General features: G+C 41.5%; 1 pseudogene; it reads left to right on the top strand.

Annotated features, from left to right (window-relative positions):
- Nucleotides 1–10,940: 10,940 nt before the first annotated feature.
- On the top strand, nt 10,941–21,274 carry LOC138078599 (thiol S-methyltransferase TMT1A-like; annotated as a pseudogene).
- The last annotated feature ends 379 nt before the right edge of the window (nt 21,275–21,653 follow it).

Raw genomic sequence — 21,653 nt, 5'->3', positions numbered from 1 at the left:
TTTGGCCCGGGAGGCTGGAATAGGGGGAGCCAGGATAAGCAGGATTTGGAGGGGAGTGCACGTGGTGCACAGGGTGGGGCGAGAGCGCAACGCCCAAAAGGCCTGAACATAGGGGGCCTCAGACCATTTTCCCGTTCTCTGGCAGCAGTTATCTAAATCACGGAGGACGTCAAAGTCAAATGTCCCTGTGGCTGGCCATTGTGAGCCATTATCTAGGGGATACTGAGGCCAGGCTTCTGAACACAGAAAAGTGAGCTGCTTGGAGCGGATATATCCCTTTAGTTTTAGGGTCCACAGATTAGCCAGCAGGCACTCTAAGGGGGTGGAATATTGGGGATCGGGTTTGAAGGCCGTCGATCCCATGGCGATCACCAAACGGAGACTAACCCTCGCTGCCTGAACGTCTTCGGGTGCCAAGGGAAGCCGGGGGTCTGCACAGCTGTTCGGAACGTCTTCCTCCTGTACTGGGGGACCGAGGAAGGCCGAAGCCGGAGGATCCGCACAGCCGTTCGGGACGTCTCCCTCCCGAGCTGGGCACCGAGGAAGGCCGAAGCCGGAGGCCGAAGCCGAAGGTCTACACAGCCGTTCGGGACGTCTCCCTCACGAGCTGGTGACCGGGAGGACCCAGAAAGTGCGCACCCGTTACTGGGTCCTAGGTAGTGGTCGCCAGGGAGGGCGGGCTCCAAAGCCGAAGGGACTTACCCCGTATCCTGCCGTCCGGGGGGCTGGTCAGCCGCCTGGGTCCGGGGGCTACCGCGGCGGTGGAGCTCGAGGGGGCCTCTACGGCGAGTGCCAGAAGCCCTCACCTCGAGCCCCACGTTGGGCGCCAGATGTAAGAAACGCCGCGGGAAGAAGGAACCACCCCTATGGACCGTTGAACAGGGCCTTTTATTGGGCGGTCGCTCTCAGGCAGAACTCCCGGGGGCGGGTAAGCAGGAAAGCAAGGGGGGTCTGCAAAGCAAAGGGAGTCAGCGGAGTCTGCGAGGTGTGAGGGGTGGGGAAGGGGTTTTATAGCCTGGGCCGGGGCTCCCATATAAGGAAGAAAACGCGGGCTCAGCGGTGATTGGTGTTCAAGGGCTCCGTGTTGGTTCCTGATTGGTCGGCTTGGTTGCTGGCCCGTCTCCGGGGTGTGTCTGCAGCGCCCTCTGCTGGGGCATGTCCCGACATGCCCGGGCATGCCCAGGCATGCCTGACCTTGCCCTGACCTTTCACTTGCAAGTAGCAAAAGTCTCTGGACTATTATCTCAGGAGCCTCTTGGTCCAGGAAAATATTCCCTCTTGTTGTTTCTTCCCATATCTAGAGTTACATTATTACAACCATTGATCTCATGTGGAACTGCATATCAGCATTATATCACAGGCTCAGTCACACATTTGTGAACATAAGAAATTCTTCGGAAACAAGTGACATAGAAAACAATATAGCTAGCTCCTCCATCTGCCGGGGTCCAGTCCTGGTGAATCCAGGGTAATTCGAAGGGGAGACGGTGTAGGCGAAGAAAAACTTATTTATTTAGAAATATAAAAGAGATTAGGAAGAAATAGTGTAATAGGAAAATTTAGTGGAGAAAAGAGGCTGAATAACTTGGTTTACGTGGAGAACTAATAAAGTTCCAAGACAAGGAACTTGCACTGTCTATGTTAGGCCACTGGCGCCCACTTGAATAACGGAGGGTGCACCACCTTAGGCTCCCTCTCTCATGGGTCTTAAAAGCCAGGGCAAGTAAGTAGACTCGGAGAGCCTCCACACCCCAGATGGGAATTCAGCCTGAAAACAGCCAGGGAAAACCAGTCTTTCCAGTGACTGACCCATCCTCTATTGTCTGGAAAGGCCTTTTATACCTTTTTTTGTACATAAAGATCAATGGATAATACAAAATTATGCAGCGTCAGCAGCCCTGACTCTTATTGAGACCAGGCTTTCTCTCTGCATACCTAGTTGTATACACAAGTCTTAGGTGATTTACATCATCTTCTGGCCAGAAGGCCAATTAACATTTTACAGCCCTTTTCTGATAAGGGTTTGTCAACCAGAAGACTTATTTGCCTTAATAGTGTTGTTCTTCCCAAAGTCTGGTGCCACCCTCAGAATGCACTAAATAAAGTTACATTCTTACATAGCAAGGATACAACAATTTATAACAAGGAAAAGGAGTAAAGTGATTTATAACAAAGAGAAAAGTAATTAACTGAAAAGTCTAGTGTTGCTAATATTCCTTTTTCTATATCCCAATTACATTGATTAATATCCTCCCAGGTGCCTAAAAGATAAAGGATATGGAGGCCTGGCAGCAGTCATTGACTCAACAGTGAAACCGGTCACCAATATAATTTTTACCTCTTTAGAAAAGGCTCTGTATCTTTAAGATGCTTTAAGCTTTGTGCCTCTCATGGTTGGGGGGCTGTAAACAATTCACAAGTTGTAAAAGTCCAGGCAGACCAGTCAGGTAAGTTAGAAACCCATCAAAGGGGTTTAAACCGAGACATTCTTTTTATATGCAGGAGACTGTTAACTGGAGCCCTAAGTTAATTCCTTTTAGAGGCAGAAGAGTGGAAAGAACAGTACAATAAGGCAGGCAGACTCTGGTTTTGGGGGTAGATGTTCAGGAAAACCCAGGGGGAACCCCTGAAGCCAGATCACACCTTTGCGTATGTCTGGTTTCCTTCCTCATGACCTTTGCCATGGGCAGGATTCCTCACACTGGCTCCCAGCATCCATCCATGGGATTTTCCAGGCAAGAGTACTGGAGTGGGGTGCCATTGCCTTAGATTTCATCTATATTCTGGAGTGTAAAACATATCACCTCTTGCTAAGTTAGAAAACATAACTTTTCATCTCTATAGTCACCAATATCAAGAACTTTATAATTAATAACTTTGTTATAATGAATAATAATTATAATCCATGTCCTTCCTATCAGAGTTTGAGCTACCAGATGGTTTCACCAGCAGACCTCAATATTGCTGACTAAGTCCCACCCCTCTCTCAGCCAGCACATCACCTAAATGGGACTTACACATCTGACCACTCAGCATACCACTTGGATTCCAAGCAGAGCACAACTCCTAGAACCCACTTAAGAGCCTTTTTACTTTTATTTTACATTAATTCTAAGAAGTCAGGATAACACACAAAAAAGTAGAAACCACAAATCCGATATGGGACTATGGCTGTTACATGGAAAATTGTGGACTATTGATAGGAGACAACTTCCGCATACTTCAATCACTCTGAAACATTATTATGAAGATTATTGGGAATTCCCTGGTGGTCCAATGATTAGGACTCCACACTTTCACTACCAAGGGTGTGAGTTTGATCTTTGGTCAGGCAACTAAGAGCCCACAAGTCACACAGCACTGGCCCCCTCCAACCCACCTCCCAAAGAAGAATATTATTATTAGAGTTCCCTGGTGATAGAGTGGTTAGGATTCTAGCCTTTCACTACTGTGCCCCGGGTTCAATCCCTGGCTAGGGAACTGAGATCTTGCAAGCCACGCAGCATAGCTAAAAAATAAACTAATTAAATGAATAAAATAAAATAGAAAGAAGTGCCAAAGTGTGTTGAATGGTTTTTTTTCAGTTTAGTTCAGTCACTCAGTTGTTTCCGACTCTTTGCGACCCCATGAACTGCAGCACGCCAGACCTCCCTGTCCATCAAAAACTGCTAGAGTCTACCCAAACCCATGTCCATTAAGTTGGTGATGCCATCCAACCATCTCATCCTCTGTCGCCCCCTTCTCCTCCAGCCCTCAGTCTTTCCCAGCATTAGGGTCTTTTCCAATGAGTCAACTCTTTGCATCAGGTGTTCAAAGTATTGGAGTTTCAGTTTCAACATCAGTCTTTCCAATGAACACCCAGGACTGATCTCCTTTAGGATGAACTGGTTGGATCTCCTTGCAATCTAAGGGACTCTCAAGAGTCTTCTCCAACACCACAGTTCAAAAGCATCAATTCTTTGGCGCTCAGCCTTCTTTATAGTCCAACTCTCACATCCATACATAACCACTGGAAAAACCATAGCCTTGACTAGACGGACCTTTGTTGGCAAAGTAATGTCTCTGCTTTTTAGTATGCTATCTAGGTTGGTCATAACTTTCCTTCTAAGGAGTAAGCATCTTTTAATTTCATGGCTGCAGTCACCATCTGCAGTGATTTTGGAGCCCAAAAAAATAAAATCTGACACTGTTTCCACTGTTTCCCCATCTATTTGCCATGAAGTGATGGGACCCGATGCCATGATCTTCGTTTTCTGAATGTTCAGCTTTAAGCCGACTTTTTCACTCTCCTCTTTCACTTTCATCAAGAGGCTCTTTAGTTCTTCACTTTCTGCCATAAGGGTGGTGTCATCTGCATATCTGAGGTTATTGATATTTCTCCCAGCAATCTTGATTCCAGCTTGTGCTTCTTCCAGCCCAGCGTTTCTCATGATGTACTCTGCATATAAGTTAAATCAGCAGGGTGACAATATACAGCCTTGACATACTCCTTTTCCTATTTGGAACCAGTCTGTTGTTCCATGTCCAGTTCAAACTGTTGCTTCCTGACCTGCCTACAGATTTCTCAAGAGGTAGGTCAGGTGGTGTGGTATTCCCATATGTTTCAGAATTTTCCACAGTTTATTGTGATCCACACAGTGAAAGGCTTTGGCATAGTCAATAAAGCAGAAATAGATGTTTTTCTGGAACTCTCTTGCTTTTTCATTATTAATATTATATTAGTAAGAATAACTCAAGTTTCTAATTGCTGCTCTACTCGGGAAGGACCAGTTCAATTAGATTACTTTTGTCTTGATGATTGATAACTGGTTTCAGAAGGCACAGAAGTATTCAATATATTTGAGGACGATTCCTATTCAAAACAGGCCTTTAAAGGTTATATTTTAAAACAATTGAGACAGTAGTGTATTTTCTCCAGTATCATGTGTGAAAGGGTGATAGCTAAATAATTTTAAAAAGAAATTCTCAACATAAAATCAAATTATTGCAATTCTAAGTGATTATTCCCATAATTACTTACAGAACTTTTAAACACAGAGTCTGATCTTCTTTCTGAAATCTCTCTCCAAGAAAGAAAATGGATTCTAGATTTCAACTTCTTGCTTTTTTCTTTTTTTCGCTGTGCTGTGCAGCTTGTAGGATCTTAGTTTCCAGACCAAGGATGGAACCTGGGCCTGGAAGCAAAAACCCTGAGTTCCAACCACTGGACCATTAGGGAATTCCCTAGATTCCAACTTTCTCATCAAAACATTGAGTCAGCAACTATTCATTGCTTGCAGTGTCTAGAGAACATAACTAGGGCAAGGAATGGAGAGTCAATATGCACTGGGTGCTACCCAGTGTTTAGGTCTCCATAAAAATCCAACATCCATATAGAAGCAGTAAGTTAATATAAGACCACTTTGCTCTCTAGGACCATACCCCCAGGTCATTTCAGTCATTAAATTATGTTAAGAAAAAGATCAAGTGGAGACACAAGCAACAAGATTCAACCCTGCAGTACTCAGACAGTTATGATTAACAATGTGCCTTGACATTCTAGCTCACCCCCAATCACTAAGCGTCACCTTCTCTTAGAGCCAGTAAGTTTCCTCCTATCAAACAGCCATTGACAGCAGGGGGAAAAAGGCACTCATGGATCAATGTAATATAACTATTTTATCCCATTCCTTATCAAAAAAGTTGTAAGACTGTTTTACAAGATAAGAATGCTAATTAATTTTCTGTCTAAATGTCAAAAGTCTACATATTCTTTGACCCAGTAATTCCATTTCTAAGAATGCATAATAAAGAAACACTTGTATAGGAAGTATCAATATGTGCAAGAATATTTCCCACTACTGTTTGTAGTGTCAAAAGACTAAAACATCATAGGACATTCATAGAATGGAATACCATAAACAAGGCAAATCTAAACGGATTGACAGGAAACAGTCTCCAAGATACACTGTGATGTTAAAGATACAATTTATAGAACACTATGCTATCATTTATGCAGCAAGAGAGATAGAATATACATGTACAAACGAAATCCAAAGGATACCCAAAACTGGTAATGCCGACTCCAAGAGGAAGGAGTGGAGGAGCACAAATGAGGTCAGGCAAAAGGAGGACCTCTCATGAATATACACTGTATATGGTTTTGCAATTTAAAATAATTTTGCCAAGTAAACATATCATTCATCTTTTAAAAACATACAGTTCATGCAGATTTACTCAGTTCCCCAACAAACACCTCAGGCACCTTCCATTTCTCCATGAACACTTTAGGGATATATCAGTTCTCTCTGATAAGCCTTCAGCAGTGGATAACCAGAGATCTGAAGCTGTCGGTGGGCAGGCATATGTGGCCTTAAGCTTAACTTACTACTGTTTTGACTGAATACTGGAGTGGGTTGCCATGCCCTTCTCTAGGAGACCCTCTCAACCCAGGGATCGAAACTGGAACTCCTGCATTTCGGGTGGATTCTTTACCATCTGAGCCACCAGGGAATCAAGACTCATTCATTCCTCCTTCTACCACTTGGAACCTGCTGAAATTTCAATAGTTAACTTTCAGCCTCCTTTCTAGGAATTTTATAGACACTCTTAGCGACCGATGAAACAAAAGAAAACAAAAATAACCCACACAAGATGACCTGCTAGCAATAAGAACAAAGACAAGACTGAGAACCCTAATTTCCCAGTGTAAGTCTTTACTTGGAACTGATCTTATGCTAAAAAATGTAAGTTACTCTGACCTTAAATTAAAAATGGAAGAGGAATTAGACAACAAATATATTTTTATCATTGGCCAACTCTCTTATATTCCATTCTGATGGTATTACAGTTTATAATTCATATTTGTTTTACTATGTCCATGATATTCTTGGTGATACCTGGAGTACTCTTCATGTGTCTGCAGGGGCCAATAAACATTAATTGTTCAATACATGCTTATTAAATTATCAAAAGACTAATTGGCATTGGATGGCTGAGACAGCAAGGGTCTAGTTCTTCTGACTCCTTATATTCTGCACATTCAAATGCTCCCTAACCAGAGAGACTCCCACGATAAAGATGACAACAATAATAAGGCAAAAGGCTTCCCTTTCAGCCTCAAACACTCTACTCTTTGAAGATGTCACTCCCTGTCTTCCTTATGTAAACAGGATTCATAAAGACAATGTCCTCCACTCAAACCAAGCCAGTATCCAACTTTCAACACTATGCAAGTCCTAAACTGTCTTAATCCAAAGTTAAATAACTAAGCTTATACTGTGTGTGTGTGTACTCAAAGTCACTCAGTTGTGTCCAACTCTTTGTGACCCCATGGACTGTAGCCCACCAGGCTCCTCTGTCCATGGAATTTTTCAGGCAAGAATACTGGAGTAGGTTGCCATTTCCTCCTCCTGGGCATATTCCCAACCAAGAGATTTAACCAGAGGCTCCTGCATTGGCAATTGGATTCTTTACCACTGAGCCACTTGGGAAGATAAATATTATCTTCAGCTACTCTAAGAACATTCCTCCTTGTGACATTGAAAAGTTGTTGCGGAACCACAAAAAGACACTAGGGTTCTTGGCCTCCGGAGGAGAAGAATTCAATCTGGGGCCAGAGACGAGGCCTGATCGCTCAGAGCTTTTGTGTAATAAAGTTTTATTAAAGTATAAAGGAGATAGAGAAAGCTTCTGACATAGGTATCAGTAGGCTGCAAACAGAGTACCCCCCCTGCTAAGTCTTCAGCTGGATGTTATATAGTCACTAGTAGTCTGCTAATGAAAAAAAGCAATGTCTTAAAACTCAGAATGGCACCAGGCCCCTCAACCATAAGATGTATTTTGGAGTAATCTTGGCACCAGACGAGTCATCTTGGGCCATAAAACGATTGACTTGAATCTTGTAGAAGAGCAGATTACCATACAAACAGTTTCGTTTACATAGACTAGGGCAACAATATCTGAGTATAACATACTGGTTTGTCAAGTAGGTTCTGAGCCATTAGGCAGAACCGCCTTGAAGACAGAGTCTGGGGTAAATGCATAGTACATTAACATAGCTTAAGACAAACATTTCCAAAGAATGCATTGGTTAACTCAAGGTTTGAGAATAGTTAATTTCAGGTGAAACCAGGTGTCATTATGGCAACACAGTATTTTAAGAGAAACTTCTTTTAAATTGTATAGAGAAGGGGAAACAGTTTGTTTCCTCCTGCCGCTTAAGAGAGAGAGAAAAATGTCTGACTCTTGCAGCCTATTTCCTCCTTTTGGAGACCCCTGGACTTCCTGCCTGTTACCCTCTCATTATCTTTAGCTATCCTAAAAGTATTCCTCCTTGTGATAATGCTGGAATGCACTAGACGTATCCCCCTGTGAGAATGAAGGATTTATTACCCGTTTCGAGTGAGAAGGCTGTTGGCCTCAGGCATGAACTCTTACCACTTTCTCAGGCAGGCAACATCAAATAATTGATCTAGGTGGGAAGGTGAAGATTCACCCCTCTTACCTTAACCCAGGACAGCTCTGATGGTCAGCTCAGCCTGTATCCTACATCACAGCTCAACTTCTCCTATGCAGACTGCTTCCTTCCCCTTCTTTAGTGTTTATCTTAAGATCATCTCCTAATAAGACTGCCTCCATCTCAAAGTTGGTTTCCCTGCTTACACTTTCCTGCATCCAGTAATTAACATATCTGAAAAAGTGATCTGTATTCCTCTACTTAACACTCATTTTTCCATCCTTTTGTGACCGCCCCCACCCCCAGAAATTACATTCTCATCAGCTAAATGAGATCATCGCCAAGTAGAGTCAGAAAACCCACTAACTCTTCAACTCTCTCCATCTTTGGAATGTGACACCATTCCTCTCACAACGCTTTCTTTGGCTTCCATTATTTTTCTTTCACTACTACTTTCAATTGGCACTTTCTTCCTCCTACACCTCATATGAAGGCATTGCTTAGGTTCACTCCTTCGTCCTCTTCTAATTTTAAACAACCTGTCTGCAGTTTCAGTGTAATAACACTGAGGACCCAATCAGCATTAGAGACATTCGTGGGGCAGTGAGAGTAAAAACGGCCTCTTAAGGGTAAAACAGACCTGGATTCCAGGTCAAGCCAACTGAGAAACTGTGGGTAAATCATCAAATCTTGTTGTTTCTTTATCTGAACTGAGTATGACGCCAGCCTCACAAGGATGCTCCCTGTATTTCCGCTCCCCCGATGCACCGATGCTCCCTTCTCCTCCCTGTCTGTTCACATGCTGTGCCTCTGCTGCAGCGTTCGGGCTCTGCCCAGCCTCCATCTAGCTGATTCCTACTTACCACCGATGTCTCACTTTGCCTTTATAAAAAATAACTATGTTTATTTATTTTTTGCTGTGCTGGGTCTTCTTTGCTGCACAGGCTTTTCTCTAGTGGCAGAGCTCAGGGACTTCTCTCCAGTTGCAGTGAGCAGGCTTCTTATTGTGGTGGCTTCTCTTGTTGCAGAGCATGGGCTCCAGAGCACGTGGGCTCTATAGTTGCAGCTCCCCAGATCTAGAGCACAGGCTCAACAGTTGTGGCTTATTGGCTTAGTTACTCCATGGTATGTGGGATCTATCCGGATCAGGGGTCAAGCCCGTGTCCCCTGCATTGGCAGGTGGATTCTTATCCACTGGACCAGCAGGGAAGTCCCTGGTGTCTCACTTCAGATGTTCCTTCCTCTGGGGGGACTTCCTAGAGGAAGTCCAAAAGACTGGACTCTGTGCTCCCAATAAAGGGGGCCCAGGTTGGATCCCTGGGACTGGTTCCCACATGCCACAACTCAAAATCCTGCATGCTGCAACTAAGACTTGGGGCAGACAAATAAATAAATAAATAGATGTTTGTTCCTCCAAAAAGCCCTTTGTGACTCCAGTCTCTGGGTGGGATGTGTCTTCTAAGACACCTATACTCTATACTGTAGTCTTCCCTTTCCCATAGCGTGATCCCATGGAATTCTGATACCAAAACCAAACGAAGACGACACAAGGATTTCTGCACTTTTTAGCATACCATTAAAAAGACAAGCCATGGAGTAGGAAAACATACTTGCAAAACACATATTTAATAATGACTTGCAAAGAATTTTCAACACTCAATAAGAAAATAACCCAATTTTAACATATTCAAGGAATTCCTTGGTGGTCCAGTGGTTAGGGTGCTGCACTTTCACTCCAGGGGGTGCAGTTTCAATCCTTGGTTGGGGAACTAAGATCCTACATGCCACGCAGCATAGGCAAAAACAATCATAATCATAATTAATAAAATGTTCAAGAGATTTGAACAAACACTGCAAATAAGATACATAGATGGCAAATAAGCCCATTGAAAGATGCTTGATATCATTAATCACCTGGGAGATGCAGATTAAAACTACAGTGAGGGACCACAAGACATTTTTTAGGATGGCTAAGATTAAAAGGCTGACCACACCAAGTGTAGGTGAGGATACAGAGCAACTCAATCTCTCATACACTGCTGGTGGTACAACCACTTTGGAAAACAGTTTGGCGGTTTCTTTAAAGGGTAAACATATACCTCCATGTGACTTATACATTCTACTCATAGGAATTTATCCAGAAGAAAGCATATGTCCATACAGAGATTTGTACACTAATGTTCACAATAGCTTAATTAAAAAAAAAAAAAACATTTATTTTTTTGACTGCATTGGGTCTTAGCATGGTGCACAGGATCTTTGTTGCAGCACATTGGATCTTTCCTTGCGGTTCATGGACTCTCTAGTTGTGGTTTGTGGGTTCCAGGCTCAGTAGTTGTGGCATGCAGGCTTAGTTACTCTGTAGTACATGGGATCTTAGTTCCCTGACCAAAGATCAAACCTGATTCCACTGCATTGCAAGGTGGATTCTTAACCCCTGGACCACCAGGAAAGTCCCCATAGTAGCGTCATTTGTAACAGCCAAAAACTGTTAACAATCCAAATGTCCATCAACAGGTGAGTGGATAAACACACTGGTTTAGATCCGTATGGTGGAATACTACCCAGGAGGAAAATCAACGGGTGCATGCAACAATATGGATGACTCTCAGTTATGCTAAATGAAAGAAGCCAGACCAAAAAAAGTAGATATTGTATGATTCCATTAACATTAAATTATGGGAAATGCAAACTAATCTCTAGCAACAGAAAACAGATCAGTGGTGGCCCAGGAGCAGGGAGGACAGGAAAGAAGGATCACCAAGAGGCAAGAGGTATTTGGGGGAGGTGATAGGTATATTCATTACTTTGACCGAAGCAATGATTTCATGGGTGTGTACATGCACGAAAACTTAACCAAACTAGACAGCTTAAATGTGTGTAGTTTATTGTATGTCACGTCTACCTCAAGAAAGCTGTTAAGATGGAATATATATTTATAAAATATGTGTGGGTATAACAAATAATAGTGGCTTACCTGGTGGCTCGGTCTGTGAAGAATCTGCCTGCAAAGCTGGAGACCCTGGCTCCATCCCTGGGTGGGGAAGATCCTCCAGAGAAGGAAATGGCAACCCACTGCAGCATTCTTGCTTGCTAAATCCCATGGACAGAGGAGCCTGGAGGGCTACAGACCATGGAGTTGCAAGAGTCAGACACAACTTAGCAACTAAACCATGGTGACAAATAATAAAACCACAGAACATTCTCTGTATCCATCACCTGGTTTAAAAAAGTAAATATCATTATTTTTGAAAATTTCTGTGTTCCCTGATCACCCAAAACCTCAGGCTTTCTTGTTTAAAATAGAGGGGTATCTGGAAACATTTTCTGAATACTCTAGGTTCCCAAAAGTGATTATTCTGGGCACTATTTTTTTATGTAAATAAGCTCAATAATGTAGTACAGTGCATGTAAGCATGTTAAGTCACTTCAGTAGTGTCCTTCTCTTTGTGACCCTATGGACTGTAGCCTGCCAAATTTCTCTGCCTATGGGATTCTCCAGGCAAGAATACTGGAATGGGATCTACCTGACCCAGGTATCGAACCCTCCTCTCTTAAGTCTATCTTGCATTAGTGGGCAGGTACTTTACCACTAGCACCACCTGGGAAGCCCCTGAACTGAAGCTGTGTGGCACAGTTTGAAGGTGAAACTTGCCCTTTAAAAGATGGGCGGCCAAAAACAGTGATTTAAAAATAATCCCATTGTGGAGTTATGAACACCTGAGTGCCTCTGCTGAGAATGCGAAAGGGAAAGGTCTTGCCAACTGTGATGAGATAGGCAAGTGCTTTCACTTAAAAAAAAAAACAAAAAACCAAAAAACCACGAGGCAGAAGTGGGCGAGATGGAAAGGAAGTAGGCAGGGGCATGTAGTAATAACTGGGCCTTGGCATGGGCTTACTGGTGTGGGTTTTAGCCAGGCTCCACCCACAGATCGTTTTCTTAGGAGAGGTCACTCACAGATAAGCTGTGAGTACACACACTCCGCATTTAAAACTGCAGTAGTAGTCTCTAAGCAGGAATAGGGGGTTGTAATCAGCTTTCCTTCTAAGGAAAAGCTGGGAACTTTCTCATTTCACTTCATGAAAAGTCAGCCATGAGGCAACTTCTGCCAAACATCTATTAATTGGATGAAATAGGTCTCTTGCCCGAGATTTGACTTCAGCTGTGTATTTCCAGTACAGCCAGTTCTTTACTCTGCAGCTGATTGGCTCTGGAGTGTGGCCAGATACCTGCTTCCCCCAATTAAAGGAGTCGGATCTCTAACTGTTGATCTGTTCTCTTCTGAGTGATGGGACTAACCATTTTATTCTCTGGCTGGCCGTCTGCATCCTGGCATTTCCCATGTACCTGCTGGACTTTCTGGGCTTGTGGAACTGGATAGGCAAACAGGGGTTCCCCTACTTCCTGGCGAGGTTCACTGTGATGTACAACGAACAGATGGCAAGCAAGAAGCAGGAGCTCTTCAGCAACCTGCAGGAGTTCACGGGCCCCTCTGGGAAGCTCTCCCTGCTGGAGCTGGGCTGTGGCACGGGGGCCAACTTCAAGTTCTACCTCCCCTGGATGCCAGGTGACCTGTGTTGATCCCAACCCCAACTCTGAGAAGTTCTTGATCAAGTGCATTGCCCAGGCCAACACCTGTGGTTTGAGCCCTTCTAATGGCTGCCGGGGAGAACATGCACCAGGTGGCCACAGGCTCCATGGATGTGGTGGTCTGCACCCTGGTGATCTGCTCGGTGAAGAACCAGGAGCAGATCCTCCAGGAAGTGTGCCAAGTGCTGAGGCCGATGAGTATGGACTGAGGAGGGCTGCTTAGTAGCAACCATTATCACCAAGGACAGCCCTCCCAATTTCAGTAGATCAAACACCTTAACATAAAAGTAAAGCTCCTGGAAAAGATACTGTTGAGTTTTTCAAAAAAGTCTCAGCGTGCAGAAGACACTATTAAGGAAAAGACTGATAATACACATATAAATACATAAATAAATAAAATTTTATAACTCCTGCAGGGAAAAGGACTATAAACAAACTGAAAGTACAAAAATTTGTAAAAATATTTGCCAAGGATGATAGATAATGAGTTAACTTCCTTCATATTAAGACATTACAAATCAACAAGATCAACAGGATTCTTAAATCAATTGTTTTTAAAAGAGAAAAAGAAGCAAATTACTCGAACAGAAATACAAATAAAGATAGCTAATATATGATTTAAATGTTTAGTCTTGCAATTAAAGAACAAATTAAAGCAAGATATTTTAAGGAATGAATATAACAAAACAGAAACGTATTCACAGATACAGAGAACAAACCATTGGTTACCAGTTGGGAGAGGGTAGAGGGACAAGACAGGAGTGAGGGATTAAGAGATACAAACTACTACGTATAAAATAAATAAGCAATAAGGATATATTCTACAACACAGGGAAATATAGCCATTATTTTGTAATAACTTTAAATGGAGTATAACCTATAAAAATTCTGAATCACTATGTTGTATACCTGAAACTAATATTATAAATCAACTATACTTTAATTAAAAAGAAAGTAAAGCAAGATGCTATTTTACCTACTATTCTGTCAGAGACTTTTAAGTTCAATATGGTGTTGGGATGGGTTTAGAGGACTGGATACCCCAGTTGGAGGAAGTGTCCTCTCTGGAGTGCTATTTAATAGTATTAAATTTTCAAGTACACTTACTCCTTCATCCAACAGGAATTTATCCTATAACTATACTGTATAAATGTGCAAAAACTCACTCATATGTGAAAATATTCATTGTAGTATTTGAAATACTGCAAGTTGGAAATAACTTAAACATCCATCAATTGGAGGCTGTTATGTAAACTGTCACACAGTATAAAGGATATCTGTGCATCTGTTAAAAAGAACAAGGAAGAGCTACCTATGGCGACGAAAAAAATCCTCGAGATATTGTTCATTTAAAAGGCAATGAAAACAGTACATTATGTAGAGTACAAGTCCATTTGTGTGTGGGGGTGGAGAATATACCTATATAAGTATTTATGTTAATGAGAATGATAAACAAGAAATTATAAACAGTAGTTACCTCTTGGGAGAAGGGGGCAACAGAGAATGACATGGTTGGATTATATCACTGACTCAATGGACATGAGTTTGAGCAAACTCAGGGAGATAGTGATGAACAGAGAACTGTGATGCAGTTCATGGGATCGCAAGGAGAAGGACATGACTTAGCGACTGAACAATAACAACAAGCTCTTGGGAAAGGAACTGGATAAGGGGTAAGAATTACTTTACAGTTTACATCTATCTGTATACTTTGAAATTCTTTATACCCATATGTAATTTTCACATATTACCTTTATTGTTTGCTTAAAAACTAAAGTTTTATTCTAAATATAAGTGAACATACATAAAATATGAGTACCTTAACATTTGAATTTACTACTCTAGGGGAAAAGGATGTTCTGCAATCCCCAGTGTTTTTTCCAACAGAGAAATTCCTCAAGAAGAAAAGGACTTGAAGACCATGTTTCGAGGCAATAATATACAGTTGTCCCTAGTATGCCTGGGGGTCCCTCCCTGCCCCCACCACAGATACCAAAATCAACACAGGCCCAAGTCCCTTATATAAAATGGTGTGGTGTCTGCGTATAACTTATATGGACATACCCCCACATACATTAACTCATCTCTAGATTACATATAATACCTAACACAATGTAAATGCTATGTAAACAGTTTCTAGCATGTGGCAAATTCAAGTTTGGCCTTTATTGAACTTTTTGGATTTTTATCCCAGTATTTTCAATCTGTGGTTGGTTGAATCTGAGAATGTGGAACCTGTGGATATCGAGGGCCGACTATAATTTTGGCTCAAGGGCAGGCCAATATCAAAACTGTAACTGAAAAAGCTCTGATCCTCAAATTCTTATGTCCCAAGATTGGGCATTAACTGGCACAATTAGGAGATGGTTTGCTTACAGTGTTACTAATCTCACAACTTCTCAGCAAAGTAAATAATCGTCTCAGGTTTAAGCACTGAGAATGCTCTTAGGGGATCATATTCTTCCTTAGCTCCTACAAAGCACCCACTCCCTGCTTAATAGAACCAGGGACTTTCCTACATTCTCATTCAGCCCTCACACAGTCCTTAACACAGGTATTGTCTTCATGTTGGGCTGGGAAAACAGACCCAGAGAGGTTAAGAAACTTGTCCCACGATACACAGCCAGCAGATCTGACTTTAATGCACATATTCTTATCACTGCACCACAGTGCTTATCACTGGGGCTTTGTATTGCTCTGACTTCAACGCTTTCGCTGCAAAACCACTTTTTTTGTGTTTTGCAAAACTACTTTTGCTGGCTATTCTTCCGGTGACCATCCCCTAACACTGGAGTTCTTTTTTTGGCTCTAATTTCGCTATTTACACCTGTGTACTCTCATGTTCCCTGAGTTTTCAATGACCATGCACACAGATGGTTTCCAAATCTAAGTATCAGGCTCAGCTCTCTTCTAACCAAATCTTCAGGTTCAGCTTTCTACCAGACAGTCACCTGAACGGGTAACATGCATCTCTCTAGCCTAACCTGTGTAACCCAGAGGGCATCACCAACCTCTCCAAATCTGGGTCTCCTCTTCCATTCTGTCCTCTTCTGTGGAGAAATTTTTTTTCCATCAGGAAATTTCAAGTTTTCCATTCCTGAACTCAGGTCTCATACTTGCCCACAGAATTTGGGGGAACTCCCTCTCTAAACTCTGCCTGGGACAGCCAAGACTAGGAAAGCTAGATGAAGCTAAGGAGAACGGGACAGTCACCATGGCTTTCAGAGGTACTCATTGGTCCTTTTCTCCCTTCTTCCCCTGCCCTGCCGAGGCAGATAAGTAGAAAACTTCTGAAGACTCCTTAATAATGTGTGGCCTCTACTGTATCCAGACTTGACCTATATTTATAAGGCTATCCCAGATGAAAGCTTCATGGCAAACAGATGGAAAAACAATGGAAATAGTGACAGACTTTACTTTCTTGGGCTCCAAAATCACTGCAGATGGTGACTACAGCCATGAAATTAAAAGATGCTTGCTCCCTGGAAGAAAAGCTATGACAAACCTAGACAGCATATTAAAAAGCAGAGACATTACTTTGTTGAGAAAACTCTGTATAGTCAAAGCTATGGTTTTTCCAGTAGTCATGTATGGATGTGAGGCTTGCACCATAAAGAAAGCTGAGTGCTGAAGAATTGATGCTTTTGAACTGTGGTGCTAGAAAAGACTCTTGAGAGTCCCTTGGATTGTAAGGAGATAAAACCAGTCAATCCTAAAGGAAATCAGTCCTGAATACTCTTTGGAAGGACTGATGCTGAAGTTGAAGCTACAATACTTTGGCCACCTGATGTGAAGAACTGACCCTTTAGAAAAGACCCTGATGCTGGAACAGACTGAAAGCAGGAGAAGGGGACAGAAGAGGATGAGACAGTTGGATGGCATCACTGACTGGATGGACATGAGTTTGAACAAGCTCTGGGAGTTGGTGATGGACAGGGAAGCCTGGTGTGCTGCAGTCTATGGGGCTGAAAAGAGTCAGACATGACTGAGTGACTGAATTGAATGAACTGAGATGAAAGCAGCAGTTGCTGCTATATGACAGCTATTTACACACAGCATCCACAGACTGAATAAAATACCATGGACAAAATATCACGAACTGCTTGTAGACAGTCAATGGGAATTTGCGGTATGACGCAGGAATTCAACCTGGTGCTCTGTGACAACCTAGAGCAGTGGGATGGGGTAGAAGATGGGAGGGAAGTTCAAGAGGGAGGAGACGTATGTATACCCATGGCTGATTCGTGTAAATGTACAGCGGAAACCAACACAATAATATAAAGCGATTATTCTCCAATTAAAAATAAATAAAGGGTGAGACAAATGGAGAGAGTAGCATGGATACATATAGAGTAACAAGTGTAAGTAGACTGCCAATGGAAATTTGCTGTTTGGTCCAGGGAACTCTAACTGGGGCTCTGTAATAACCTAGAGGGGTAGGAATGGGCGGGAGGTGGGATGGAGATTCAAGAAGAAGGGGACATATGTATACCTATGGTTAATTCATGTCGATGTCTGACAGAAATCAAACCAACATAAAAAAATTTTACAGAAAAAATAAATAAAAAAAAGAAAAATATTACCATGAATTAGTAACACTTTTAGATGGTTCAATAATTTTTATTTCAACAAGCCAAAAATTTGTGCTTTTTAAAATTTTTTCCCTATTCTTTTATTTTTTTAATTAATTTTTATTGAATATAGTTGCTTTACAGTATTGTGTTAGTCTCTACCATACAGCAAAGTGAATCCCTTTTGGACTTCCTTCCCATTCAGGTCACCACAGTGCATTAAGTAGTTCCCTGTGCCGTACAGTATGTTTTTCATTTGTAAGGTGACTCAATTTTTAAATTTAATCCTATCATTTACATTCTGTGACAATGGTACAAAATATACAACATGGTTATTTAGCCTCAGGTAGTGCTTGGCATGGATTCAGACTCCCACAGGTTTGCAAAGCAGAGCCTAAGAACAATTTTCAGATAAATTTAAAGTTTAAAAAAACTGTAATGAAAAGGCAAACAACAAATGGGGGAAAAACATTTATAGCATACAAAGTCTAATTATACTAAAAGCTCTTACTAATCAGTAAGAAAAAAAAAACAGCCTATTAGAAAAGTGATAACAGACATTAAGAAACAAATTAGAAAAGAAGAAATCCAAACAACCAATAACATTTAGTAAAAGATGTTACGATTAAGATTAAAGATATCCATGTTATCAAAAATACCACATTATACATCAAATTGACAAAAAAGTATCAATATGCATTTATTGAAAATGGGCACTCACATCTATCTATTGCTGGTGTGAATGCAAACTGCTGCAACTTTTCCAGAGGGCAGTTTGACAACTGGGCTTCCTAGGTGGCTCAGTGGTAAAGAATCTGCCTGCCAATGCAGGAGACACCAATTCTATCCCTGGGTTGGGAAGATCCCTTGGAAAGGAAATGGCAACCCACTCCAGTATTCTTGGCTAGAAAATCCCGTAGACAGAGGAGCCTGGCGGGCTATAGTGATGTGACTGGGCAACTGAACACACGTGTAATTTGACAACCTGTACCAACAGCTTTGAAAAGGCACATTTTTGGTTCAGCAATTCCACTTTTTAGCAAGTTACTTATTAGGAAATAATTTAGATGGTCATGAACGCTTACGGATAAGGATGTTCACTGTAACAGTATTTACAGTAGTGAAAAACTGGAAATAGTCTAAATGAGAATGGTTAAATAGGAGATGGTAACTTTAGAGGTGTGAAATACTGTGTAGAGATTTTTTCTTTTTTTGTGTAAAGATTTTTTAAACCATGTTTTAGAATAATACTCAAAATCATAAAAATTACAAAATAGAATGTATATTCCAATCCTAGTATAGGGGAAAAATACATTTTTATATGGGATTCCCTTGTTGCTCAGTTGCTAAAGAACCTGCCTGCAATGCAGGAGACCCAGGTTTGATTCTTGGTTTGGGAAGATACTCTGGAGGAGGAGATGACAACCGACTCCAGTATTCTTGCCTGGAGAATCCCATGGACAGAGGAGCCTGGCGGGCTATATAGTCCATGGGGTTTCAAGAGTCTGACCTGACTTAGCAAGTGAGCGAATAATAGGCAGGAAGGCCAGGGGTCTCCAAATGGAGGAAACAGGCTGCAAGTGTCAGACATTTTTTGTCTCTCTTAAGCAGCAGGAGGAAACAAACTAGTGTTATATTTTTTCCCCTTCTCTATACAAACTTTAAAAAAGGTTTTTCTTAAAATTCTGTTTTACCATAAAGACACCTGGTTCCACCTGAACTTAACTTTTCTCAAACCTTGAGCTAACCAATGCATTTTTCTTATGGACATGTTTGGCTATGTTAACATACTATGCATTTGCCCTAGACTCTATCTTCAAATCGGTTCTGCCTAAAGGCTCAGATTTAGGCTCAGAACTAACTTGACAAACCAGTATGTTATACTCATACATTGTTCTCCTAATCTATGTTAATGAAACTATTTATTTGTATGGTAATCTGCCTTTCTTTATGGCCTGGGATGACTCACCTGGTGCCAATGTTATCTCAAAATGCATGTTATGGGTGAGGGGCCTGGTGCCATTCTCTGAGTTTTGAGACTCCATTCTTTAATTAGCAGACTGCTAGTAGCTATATAACATCCAGCTAAAGACTAGCAGTGGGGTACTCTTTCTGCCCCTTTCTGATATTTATGTCAGAAGCTTTCTCTATCTCTTTTATACTTTAATAAAACTTTATTACACAAAAGCTCTGAGGGATCAAGCCTCGTCTCTGGCCCCAGATTGAATTCTTCTCTTCCGGAGGCCAAGAATCTTGGCGTCTTTTCTGGTTTAGCAACAACCTTTCACAAGTAAACCACCACCATCACATTTTCACTGAAAAGTACACACAAAATCTTAACAGTAGTTATCTTGAGGAGATGACTATTTTTCTCTGTAAATTTTTTTTCTATTTTCTAAATTTCCTAAAATAAACATATTGGTGGGACAGTATTACAAGCCTCTGGAGTCAGACAACCCAAGTGAAAAACCTGGTTCTGACATAGGTTGCATGATGTCAGACAAGTTGTTTATTATCTATGTGACTCTGTTTCCTCATCTGTAAAAAAGAGGAATGATAATAAAATTTACCAAATAAGTGTATTGTGAGGACTAAGTAGGTTAACATGTGATAGACAGGTATTAAGGATAGGACCTTGAATACTTTAAATTGCTTTAAATTTTAGCTGTTATCCATTACTCTATGAACAGAAAATATGGATTGGCAGCTCTGTATACAATCTGACAGAAGATGACACTATTAACCACGTTATGGTAGTAAGTTTGGATTTCTCCATGTCTTCTCATGAAGTTGGCCTCTGGGGCCACTGAAATCTGACATTTAATCATCTTATGGATTTGTTTTCCTCAAACTAAAATCCTCGGTGTTTTTTTTCTTTCTCAGGGACAAGCTTTTTATTTCATGGAGCATGTATTAGTAAAAGTAACTTGGAGCAAATGTAGTTGTGGTTTTCCATTTCTGAAATTTGCTATTAGATACTGGAATACATTCTTAAATAAATGTGGTTATGTTATACATCATTTTAATGTGCATTTCTCACTTTATGTTTTTTTGCTAGTGATTTTTTCCAAACTTCAAATTTTTTATTTTGTATTGAAGTATAGCCAATAACAATGTTGTGGTAATTTCAGGTGAACAGTGAAGGGACTCAGCCATACATATACATGTATCCATTCTCCTCCAACCCCATCCCATCCAGACTGGCACAATACTAAGTAGAGTTCCATGTGCTACACAATGTGTCCTAGCTGGTTATCCATTTTGAATATAGCAGTGTGTACATGACCTTCCCAAACTCCCTAACTACCCCTTCCCCTTGACAACCATAAGTTCATTTTCTAAGTCTGTGAGTCTCTGTTCTGTAAGGAAATTCATGTGTATAATTTCTTTTTAGATTCCACTGAATAAGGGATGTCATACAGTATTTCTCCTTCTGTGTCTGACTGACTTCATTCAATATGACACCCTCTAGGTCCATCCATGGCATTATTTCATTCTTTTAAATGGCTGAGTAATATTCCATTGTATATATGTACCATGTCTTCTTTATCCATTCCTCTCTCAATGGACATCTGGGTTGCTTTTATGTCTTGGCTATTGTAAACAGTGCTGCAGTGAACACAGGGTGCATGTGACCTTTCAGATGTTTTCCTCCAGATATACGCCCAGGAGTGAGACTGCAGGGTCATATGGTAGCTCTACTTTTAGTTTTTTAAGGAATCTCCAGACTGTTCTCCACTGTGGCTGTACCAATTTACATTACCACCAACAGTGTAAGGGGCTTTCCCAGTGGCTCAGAAGTAAAGAATCCACCTGCAATGCAGGAGACGCAGGTTTGATCCCTGGGTCAAGAAGATCCCCTGGAGGAGGGCATGGCAACCCACTCCAGTATTCTTGACTGGAGAATCCCATGGAGAGAGAAGCCTGGTGGGCTGCTGTCCATAAGTCATAAAGAGTCAGACGTGACTGAAGCGACTGAGCACACAACAGTATAAGAGGGTTCCCTTCTCTCCACACCCTTTCCGGCACTTGTTGCTTATGGATTTTCAGAAGA

The sequence above is a fragment of the Capricornis sumatraensis genome, chromosome 4, assembly GCF_032405125.1.
Source record: "Capricornis sumatraensis isolate serow.1 chromosome 4, serow.2, whole genome shotgun sequence".
NCBI lineage: Eukaryota > Metazoa > Chordata > Mammalia > Artiodactyla > Bovidae > Capricornis > Capricornis sumatraensis.
Note: the sequence above shows the minus strand (reverse complement) of the source record. Positions and strands in the feature narration are given on the sequence as shown.